The following is a 12,332-nucleotide window of genomic DNA, read 5'->3' on the forward strand; positions in this document are numbered from 1 at the left end:
AGGCTTTACTTTTAAAGATTGACTTTGTCATCTTGCCTAGCTAACATTATTTATACATTATATTTTTTGGTTTCTTCAACTTAGGAAAACCTCTAACTCTTTTCATGTTGCTGATACTAATCAGATTATCAAAGTTAACATGACATAACCTCTTGTGCCAAAGCCATACATCATCAAATTTTGTAATAAGACAAGTAGCATCTTCTATATCCAAATAGAATAGATTACTCCTAGTTTGATCACCTTTTCCAATCAAGTTTCCATTTTTATCATATATCTTGGCTGATTTGTTTTCAAACTCAACTTTGCATCCCAAATTATTAAATTGTGACACACTTATCAAGTTATAATTCAATCCTTCAACATAATAAGCATTATCACATGAATCTTGTTTGTGAGCTTGATAGACCCTTTTCCTTTTATTAAACATGGTGCATCATTACCAAATCTTACACTATTTGCATCATAGCAGGTTAAGGTAATGAACTTACTTTTGTCTCCAGTCATGTGATGTGAGCATCCACTATCAATGATCCATTTTTCATTCTTGTTCACACAAGTCATAAGTGCAGTAGCCTCATCCTTGTCTAATTCATCCTTCATTGCAACATATACCACTTCATCAGAGTTATTTTCATCAGCAATGTAGCATGACTTCTTGCCTTTATCTATGTAGTCTCTTCCATCATCTTCTCTTTTATTTTTGCACTTGTTCCCTTCTCTAAAGTTCTTCTTCTGTGTACATCAGTCTACAATATGGCCAAATTCATTGCAATTAAAACAAATGATAGGTAGCTTACCTTTGAATTTACCTTTTCCTCTATGAAATTTTCTTGCCAGTAATGCTTCCAATTGTTCAATATCTTCCTCATTTGTACTGCTGTCACTAGATGCATACTTTATCTTTCTTTTCTTCTTCTTTGGATTTACCTCCTCAGATCCTTAAGTAACAAATTTTCTTTGAAAGTTGATTCAATACTCTTTGGTCTGTAGTTGTCAAAATTAGATAACTCAAAAGTAGTGGGTCTTCCTACCAAACCTTCAAGGGTTAGATCATTTCCTAGCATACATCTTAACTCTTGGATTGTAGACACTCTAATGGCATACACATGCAACAATCTTCTTAAGACTTTACTTAGCATAGTATCATCATCTATTTTACTAGTTGCACCTTTTATTGCACTAATAACTTCTTTTATTCTAGTAACATATTGAGCAATGTTTTCCCCTTCCATTCTCATGTCATCAAACTTACCTCTTAGGCTCTCTGACTTGGCTCTTTGAACATTTTTATCTACTCCATAAATGGTGTTTAGGGCATCAAACATCTACTTTTCACTTTTAAGGTCTTTGATATCATCAAACTCAACATAGCTTAGAGTAGAGGCAATCTCCAACATAGCCTAATTGTGCTCTTTCTTTTTCTTCAAATCTTTAGCAGTAAGGGCTCTTTCTGTATCAACATGTTCTTCTATAATGCAAGTTTGTGCATAATCTCCAAGTTCTCCAAGGTGTAGCTTCATCAAAAATTTTCGTGTAGGAAAGTTATCTCTATTTAATTTGGGTACCTCTCTTTTTGACATCTTGATCTTTATACTTTTAGTACCTTCAAACTAATCCTCTTAGGAAACTACACTCTGATACCAATTGTTGGAATTCTTTTAGAATAACTGAGAGGGGGACGGGGGCTAAATCATTTATTCAAGGTCTAGATGTACATAATAAAACTTTTCACAATTCAGTGAACCCATATAACATTCTTAACCATGCATGCATTCATTGTGTGTTAACCAAAACTAATATGTTACTGTAACATTAACATGCAAAAATGTAAAGCATAAAGCATAACACATCCATCAACACATTTGACACAATGATTTAACTTGGAAACACAATTTGGGAAAAACCATTAGTAACATGCTACTCCTTTTTCACTCTTCTGAAGTGATGCCCTATTAAAGGCCAACCCCATTAAAGGTTACAACACACACTGTTAAATGTGACCTGATTAAGGAATTTTAGTCACCTTATTAAAAGTGAACCTTGTTAGAGGAATTTAGGCCATTCACCTGGAATGCCACCCTATTAAAGGATTTTCCAATGACTACTAAGTCAACCTTTCTCCAAAGGATTTATTCTAATCTGATACAATTATTAGAAAGTGACAATAGAACTTTGATTTGATACAACTTACAACCTTACTTGCAAATTATAGATCACTATTCAATCCTCAACTCTTCTTGGCTTCCAAACTTTGCAGTTCTGATAGCTTGTTCATCTTTCAAGCATTCATCCTCATTAAGCCATCTTTCTTAGTTTTCCATTGTAGACTTCTTCTCTTGGGTCACTTGATGAAGCAAACCCTCTTCCTTCTCCTTGTCAAATTTTTCCATTCAAAAATCTCTAACCTCTATCCAATATTGTTTCATGACTAGACATCCCTACATATAGGAAATTAGAATTCTTTTCCCGCTCATTATCCATTTCAAAAATTTAGGGTTTTCGATGGATTAGGTAGGATACAATGTATCTACCCCATATCTTGTCTTCTCTAGAATCTTCTTCTAGAATCCATTTGAATTTTCCTCCAAAATAGTTTACATAAGATTCTGTGCCTCCAACTCATTAATCTTATCTTCCTCCCGATTCACAAGTTCCAAGAAAACAAACTTTTTGACTTTTATTTGGCTAATCTTTGATCTTTTCATAATGTAGTAGCTTAACATTATCAATTTATTGATGCTCGACACATAATGTGTTACTTGACATCAATTGGATTTTACTAGTGCTTGGCATCAACTGAAAATCACTCAGCATCTACTAACTTGCTCAACACCTATTTCTTGGCATCCACTAGAAATTGCTTTCACTCGGCTCCAACTGACTTTTTGCTCGGCTTGCACTATCTTTTCTTGGCACCTTCTATCAACTTGGTCAAGCTTAGCAAATGAAAATTTTCCAATATTTTTCTTCTAAACTTTCTAAGTGTAGCCAATCATTTTGTAACCTCAAGTAGATTATCTATACACTATGTTATCACTGTCTTAACTGATTCTTGCACTTCAGTACATAATCATAACTCAACCTTTCCTCTAGGTACTTTTGTTACATCTTATTGATCAAATCCTCCTCATCAATCAATTAAGTGATAGTGCTTGAAACATATAAGCAATTGTCTTAGCAGCATGTAGCAAGTTTGACATCAGTGACAAAACAATGATTGAAAGCACTTCTTCAATAGTTCTCTTAGTGAAATGATTCTTTCAATCATATATCAAAACTACTCGAGCTCAAGTGCACTTAACTACTAATTTCCTCCATGGTTAAATCTTATCTTCTTATAACCCCATTTAAAAATCCTTCAACAAGTGTTGTCTCTTATGAACCATTTAGTAGAAATCCCCTTAAGCTCATCAATTGATAAGTATGAGAAATTTTTTAACAGGTCAAATTATGATATTTTTATCAAGATTCAATTATGTACTTTTCTGAGTCAACTCATAGACCCATGTTTTATAGGTAATGGTTGATGCAAATCCATCTCGCATGAAAATGAATGAAGAAATTAACACTCATCCCATCAAGGTAATGCTTATTGATGTGAAGCACCAAAATAAAGTTTTAAAATAACTAACATATAATTATTGTGTCACAGTGAACATTATTGTAAGTATTAATGATTTTACCAAATTCTTTATTACAATAGTGAAAAAAATTAAATTAAATTAAAATTAAAATTTGAAAAGGTTAATCATAAGCCATCCCATTTATAATAAATTTTAGAATTACACCAAACTAGATAACATTTCAAAGAGAACACCTAATATCACTCAACTAAACCTTATACTGGGTGGTACAAGTGCTAATTTATTTATATTTTGATTTTTGAAAAAAAATTCTTTTAAATAAGGTATTACTTAGGAAGTGTAAATTTTAAAAGTCACCAAAGCAAAATTTCAGAGGTAAAATACAAGGAGAATGAAAAATGGGAATTAAAAACCCTTGTCATATTCCGCGAAACATGTTTTTCTCATGCAATTTCTTTGGAATCAAAAATTCCAATACATCAATCATGACTAAATATTTATTCCTTATTGGAATGCCTCATGATTAATCTTTGCATTCCTTATCAAACAGGTCCAGGATATCAACTCAAATTCAAGATTGTGGCATAAATATGTGGAGTATATTTATACGGTCATCTATTTCTTTTCTTTCCATCTGTTGACAGTAAGTACTCTTACACTTAAAGGTTTTTTCTTTTTTTAATTAAACTTTTCTACGAATTTAAGGATGGAAGGTGCCCACAAATGGCTTGTACTTTTGGATTTTGTCAATTCAAATCATGATCTCATCCTCACAATACATAGACATTTCAGATCTCATTAAAATTATTTTTGCTGAAAGGAGGGTCGATTTTGATAAGTGGAACTTAATTTTTTTTATCGAGCATGATCTTTAATCATATCATTAAAATTTGTAGTTGATTTTTGTTCATTGTATATTTTCTAGATTTCATTTTTGACTTATTGGGATGTTAGTTTCTAATTCTCCAGGTCTATTTTTTTGTAATAGAAAATGTAAATGAATAATAAATAGAAAGAAGAACAAACAAATCCAATTGAAACAACCAATTTCACTAATACATAGGCTACTAGGGACCTACTCTAGTGTGATTCTAGGGATTGATGTATAAAAAAGATGAGGTTAGGTGTAAGAATTAGGAATATTTAGCCATAAATAAGTATGGTTATCCATGTAGCCTCCTAGGATATTACTTTAATAAAGCCATCCCTTCAAATTTATGTAGGCAAAATAGCCCAAATTCAAATAGATTGACTTCCAAAAAAAACTAATGCATAACATCTTTACATCATTGATTTGAGTAGTTTCAAGCATGTTGAAGCTAATCCTATTGTTCTTTTTACATAATAACAGTGTGATTGGACAGAATAAATCCCATATTACTCATATTAGTAGCTAAGTTGAAAACAGAATCAATACCCTTTTAAAAACTATACAATTATCCATAACTCCAAGATCCACTAGATGAAATTCATTAGAGAACATATCCTCACTCATGTGCTTATTTCACTTTCTTTCTCTTGTTTGAAGCATTCCTTTTATATATTTCCCAAATTTAGGTCTTACTATGGGTTTGAAGTGGAAGGCTTTGGTATTATAAAGGGCTCAGAATATATGTTCCATTTTCTCCTTGAGAGGGCATAGGCACATGTTTATTATTTTGCAACTTTGGTTAAGACCTATTTGCATAGTAGAAATTTTGTTCATGCATATTTTGATCTCTCTTATAAGTAGCTAAGGCACCTGATCCTTTATAGATTTGCTTATCTACAAATGAGGCACTAATCCAAGTTGTGTCCTTTGATTAGCTTCACCTTGAGAAATTTTGTTGTTGTTTGATTAGACAACAATAGAATTTAACAACTCTTCAACATGTCTTTATTTTACAAGTCTGGCTGGTGAGGCTAAGGATGAATTTTAATCCATCTAACTTGAAGCTCTTATTTTCCATATGAGCTCTTAATTTCATTTTCCATTCTTGTTATAGATCTATCCTATGAGGGAATTGATTTTGTTTTCTTAACCATAGAAATCATATGCTTAGTTCCTCTATTCTTGAAGGAAAATTGGGGTTTTTTTATTTTGAAAGTGATTGGATTTGAATTTTTAATTCCTAAAATGATTCTCGATTAGACCTTTTATTTTCGCTAATGATATAGTGCATGGTATAGTGCAATTATAAAGATGTTCTCACTCGAGGTGCTTACTCACCTCAATAAATACAAGGAGACTACCTATTGCTCTCTAGATTTTTCTTCTTTAAAACATTGTGGGATTGCTATTGGAAATCACCCAAAAATTGACAATTTTGAGCTGAGATCTTTACACCATCAAAAAAAGGACCATTTGTTCAGATGTAGAAAATATATTTCTAGGATTTGGACATTCTATTACAATGACATCATCTCTCCTATCAAATACTATAGCTGACTGTGTAGTAGGAAATATCGATGGGTCATTGTGGTAGTTTAACATCTGATGGATTCATCATGGGTCACATATGGCCGGCTATTCTAGATCACAATCTTGTCACAAATAAACCAGTGGGCACTATGTATCATGATGTATTAGACATAAATTCCAAAGGGCTACATAAGTACTACCCATATATATTTGATCTCATTAACCAATTAGGCAAGAAACTGAAATGGGAAATTCCTTTTGATTTGGAATTTTGAAAGGCTTTAAGTTCCTGAATCTTTCTATGACTAATCTCAATGGTCTCATTCCAAATAGTTTTGAAGAACTAATCTTAGTGGAATTTTTACATCTCTCTTCACATAACTTATTTGGGAAAATTCCTTAGGGCTTTGATCCTTGGACTATTCAAGATTCTTAAACTTGATAATTAGAGATATTTTCATTAGAAGTTGACTAGGTAGTTTTTAAGTCAAACTCATCAACCTATGTTTCATGAGTACTAATAGTAATTTTATATTGTTCCTATTTTATTCCATTATCATAACTTTCAAAAATACCCAACAAAGCTTTTCATTCATTTCCAATATATATATACTTGGAATCCCACCTTGGCCAAATGGAAACATGTGACTGAGAGGGGATAGTGTTCTTTTTCTGATGTGTTGTGAAGGTAAGTTAGAATTGTCTTCAAATGCGTAGATTATGTATGAATTTCCCCTTTGTTTTTTTAAATCCTAAATTAGGCCTCAAAACTACCTTAAACATGCATATATGTGAATATCTAAACTTAACAAAATATGTATATGTTAATGATTTTTGTCTCAATTTCTTTTGTCATTTAGATCATGCATATATGTATCTAAATTTAATTCTTTCTTTTGGGGTGAAATATCAAATATGTGTCTATTAATTATTTTCATATGTTGTTATTGTATAGAAACACCTCATCTGAACTTTTTTCACCACAACAATAGAGAACTTAGGTTCGTGGTGATTTATTTTAGACAAAATATCACAGACAGGTAAATTTAACATAAGATATTTCAACAATTTTGGCTTAGTAATTTATAAATTCTTTTTTTATTTTTTTGATCTCAACCAATCAAATGCATTCATGTATGATATGATCAATGCAAATAATTAAATTTCATGATCTTAAGATCTTTCCTTGAAATCTACAATGTCTTTTTTGGCTCTTTAGCCATTTGATTGAGCGCTGTTAAACATCTTAATATCTGTATGCTACAATTTGTGGAAAGTTTTTTTGAATAACATGAAAAATAATCAAATAGTCAGTGGTTCCATTAATATTTACTTGGAAATGATCAGCGTAGTCACCCGCTTTGGAACTAAGAGGCTACGCATAGAACTCAATACATAAAACACTTAAAACAAATGCATAAACATAATTAGTTTTTGATACTTCAAATTACTAATATACCAATTCTCTATGCTTTATTTTCAAACTTGAAATTGACATATACTGTACCTATATTTAATTTTGGACTTTATAGCCATCTATTTTCCAAGCTGCACTCATCTCCTTGTGTACTTCCCTTGCTAGTTTTTTTAATCAAGTTCAAGAAGAACTTTTTTACTTTGTTACTAAATTCAAGAAGGACATCTCCAATTTGGAATGATTACTTAATATGAAGAATGTGTGAGCTTTTCAATTTATCCGAATGATATAATATTGTCTACTTTAACATGTTAAAATTCCACACATGTTATCTAGAGTACTTAGGGTCTTAAATGAGCCTCCACCTTGGGTTATTCAAAAGTAAAGCACACATTTTTTTTTAATCTGATGTGTTAGCTCCAAAGAAGCCTAAATATAAGTCTACAATATGTCATGTGAAGAAATAAGGAACATAACTTAAAACATGATTTCCATAGAGCTTGATTTGGTCTATAGATAAAGTGGTGGTGGCCTTCTAAGATATCTCTTTTGTAATTCAATGTTGTCTTCAACAATATGATATTTCCTAGAAGGGTAGATGATATCATAATGAAATATCAAATTTGGTGGCATGTTGGATTCCTTTTGGAAAACTAAATGAATGATTATAAGTTAGTAATTTTTGGGGCCATAAGGGAACCATTGTATTGAGGCTCACTCTAGGCTCTTCTGAATGTTGTCTCAATCAAAATATCAATAGAACTTGATAGATTAAATTGATGATAATTCATATACCTAAAAATTAACCCAAAGACATCATTCCTTTATAGTTATCCACCTTGATTGAAAGGTGAGGATGAAGGTTGAAGGTTCATGGGTGATAGTAGTTTAATTTGGAGGTTTTTTTTTCTTTTCTTTAATGAATGGAGGAGTTTGGTCCATTTAAAAGAACAATTTTTTTTTGAATGTGCAGCTAATACTAAACTTGCTATGGCTCTTTCCTACCATGGTAGATTGGTATTTATGATGGACATTGCCTACCCCCCTTGTGCTTGGTATTTGTAGGGCTTGTGCTTGTAGACACCTAAATTTGATTACACCACTTTGGTAATCTAATTTAGCCAAAAGGCATCATTAATTAAATTCCTATTTAATTAATCCTTTTCCATCCCCTAGCTAATTAATTTAATTAATCATCTATAGTCCTAATTGATAAATCAAATAACCTATTATTTATCAATTAAATCCTATTCTCCTATCTAATTCCAAAAATCCCCATTTATTAAATAAATCTATTTGATAAATAAGTTCCTCAAATCTAAAAGCCCCTAACTTATCCCTAATCCTCCATTTAGCCTAATCCACCCCATCCACCCATACTAACCAAGCTTAGCCACTAACTCACCAACCCTCATTAATACCATCCACTTGCACATCTCTAACATCCTTAATCTAATCCTAAACCCAAGCTTAATCCACCCCCTAATGTTGTCACATTCCCTAAACAAGTTTAAGACTTTCCTAAACCAAACCAAAGTCTCCCCTCAAAATCCCAACCACCAAGTCATGAGTTCTCTTACAAACCATAAAAGACTCTTACAAGCCCACTCATGACTCTTACATCCATCTTCCACACTCTTCCCTCTTCCACACTCATTCCTCTTACATATCTCTTACATACTCAACCCCACTCATCATGCCTTTAACCAACCCCTTACCCTACCCTCTCACACTCATTCTCCTTGTGACAAGTGTCACCTTCCCATTGGTGCTAAACAAGCACAATTCATGTGCTCTCCTTTGAGTGCATCCTGGCCCTCCTTAACCCTTCATCTCTCCTTGCATCTTAGCCCTCCATCCCTCAAGCATTTAGCCTATAAATTGAATCCCATCCCAAGACATTTCAACAACAACCATTTGAGTAAAGTTATCATGCCCTTTTGAGAGCCAAAATCCATACCCATACTCTTATAATGCCAAATTGAGAGCTCACAAAGCTACCAATTTACCATTACCCATCTTCATTGAAGCCATTTTGAGCACTTGACCATACATCCCCAATCCATAAATAGACACATCCCAAAAACAAGAGAACAATCTCATTGAGAGAGCCTATCCATGGCTCACATTGTCATTTGAGTTTGTCTGCTCTTTGTCTCTCATATATGTTATGTTAGTTTAATGTGTAAATGCTTTTATTGAATTAGTATTTCTAGCATATTAGATTAGTGTATACAGTGCTCACTTCATGTGGTGTCATGTGCTTTGAGGATTTTCCTGAGTAAAAGAGGTATTTTCCACTCCTCTTATTTTCATCTTCCATTCTTTCTTGTTCCTCATTTTCCTTTTGCTGTTGCAAATTATTTTTCTCCAATTCAAATAAAATGTTTCTTTTTTTCTATAAATCACATGTTTAGTTTCTCTGTTCTAGAAGAAAATTTGGGGTTCTTTTTGTTTTGACAGTTATTTGATCTCAATTTATATTTTCACATCTATTATTTTTGTTTAAAGCTAAACATCTATGTGTCTCTTTTTAATATCTTATTACTTATTTATAGATCAAAGAATTACAATTTATGAGTTGTAGGAATTTATTTTATTCATGTCTAACAAACACAACTATAGTTAGAAGGGGAATAGATGTTATGACTTTTATGTGTTTGTTCTTGCTAGAGTCAATTCCTACCACTATATGGAGTTTGGCTCAAAATCTTTTGCAATTTTACCCAGAACCCCTATCTTAAAGCTCTTTCATTTCTTTGGTGTCTTGCACTACTCTAACTCTAGAACATATTCTTTATATGCCAATAACTTAATTTGTATCTTACCACCCAATGAAAGGGATGCATCTCTTCATTAGAAAAATAAACTCTCATTCCAAAAAATTGTACTATCCCAAACACTTCTATAAATACCATATTTTTATGGATGCCCCAATATGTCAGGACACCACATATCCCCGTGGAAGATCAAAGTTGGAGCATATAAGAATACAACTGGATATAGTAGCCATACACAATCTAAATTGTTTATGGATATGCCAAAAATGAGAAGCCTTCTACTTTTTCAATTAAAAATACCATTAGACCCTTGGTTAAAATATATATTCCATATTGCATTATATGATGGGACAAATTTAGTATGTGTCAAACTATTGTTTCTCTTTCTTCTAAAAATATAGTTGTTTGACAAGTGTTAACAGGTGACAAATTGCAGAACCATGAAGGTGAAACCTTTATTGATTTAATATCGGTTCCATATCTCTGTCAAAAGAGCTAGATAGATAACAAATCACAATGGTTGGAATTCAAAATGTATAAAATAGAACTCAAGTGAGGAAAAACATTAATCAAAGAATCTAGAGAAGAAAGAGTCCATGGTCAATAAAGGAGGAAGCAAAACCTACTCCCAAGTTTCCAACTGTGTCTAAGGAGGTTCTATGATGCTAACTTCAAGAAAATAGAAAAAGTCATTTTCTAAAGGACTCTAGAAAGCCATAGCAGATTTTAGAGAAAGCAATAGTAGAAATAAGTATACTCTAAAGGACTCCAAAAAGCCATACTAGATTTGAAAGAAAGCAATACTAGAAATAAGGAAAGAGAAAGAAATATCAAATTCCCACATAGCCAAAAGTTAGTCAACATGACTACAAAATATATAGTAATTACAATAAAAGTAACAGGGATAACCCAAATTTAGGGAAGTATAAGAAAGATAACCATGAGATTGAAAAATCATAAAGTAAGACATAATCCAATAGAGGAAAGAAGCAAGAAACACACATTGATTATAGAGAGAAACAACAATGAGCACATCCAAAGTAAAGTAAACATTACATGTGGTTACAATTATGAACCAATAAGATACACTTAAACCATCCTAACTCGTAAGGGATAAGTGATAGAAACATAACAGTGGATATAGGCATTAAGCATTGATCACTTCTAAGATATTATTTTCATATAGAGAATAAAAAATGAAAGGGTTAAATCAAATATTATAAGACATATAAACAATGCACACACAAATATGAATTAGAGACCATTCTAAAGACCAACAAAAAATTGGAAGTTTTAATGGTTTCTATGGTCAATTTGGAACTGCATGCCCTGTTGAGTCCTTATAACTATCACACATGGAAGGCATGTGCGATAAACTTGTTGCAGAGAAACATGCAAGATAAACGACTCTTAAAACATGGACATAATTAGAAAAGGTAAAATAGAAAACACAATTATTGAATCAATGATGTAGCACAATTCTCAATAGGCATTACTATTTTAAATGGATTGAAATTTCATATCAGAAATTGGACACTTTGAAATAGGAATGTTATAAGGAGATACATGAAATCAAGACTCTTCAATTGAAGAATGAATTAACTTCCTAATACCATTGGAATTCCCAACTAGTACAGAATTTTGTATGAGGCTCAAGTTTTTGATCTCAATTAAGAGATCATGGATTTGAAAAGAATGATAGAAAAAATATATAATGATTTTATCTACTTCGAAATGAGAATTGGAACAAGCCTCACTTGACTTTCTTGGAGGAATTCTCACACAAAATTTAAGATCACATGATTGTGTCCTAATAGCTATAGGTGAATTTAGAAAACCCTTGATCATAAGTCTGTAAGAATATCATCATAGGGCATTGATAATTGAAACTATAATTCTTTATACCACTATCCATATTGAAAATTTGAGATAATAGATTCATGAGAAGCCTTAGAGAAACACTATGAGGTAATGAATTCCTACATAAATGAAGTATAAAATTCCACCTATAGACTGTTGGGCATAAAAGTCCTCAATCAAATAATTGTGAAAATATTACCATGTAAATTCAACATATGAAGATTTAGGAATCACCTTCTTCTGTACATCCAATGTAACTATAGTTGCCTAATTCAATATAGGAAAGC

The sequence above is a fragment of the Cupressus sempervirens genome, chromosome 4 (assembly GCF_028749045.1).
Source record: "Cupressus sempervirens isolate cs-2001-9-10 chromosome 4, ASM2874904v1, whole genome shotgun sequence".
Classification (NCBI taxonomy): Eukaryota; Viridiplantae; Streptophyta; class Pinopsida; order Cupressales; family Cupressaceae; genus Cupressus; species Cupressus sempervirens.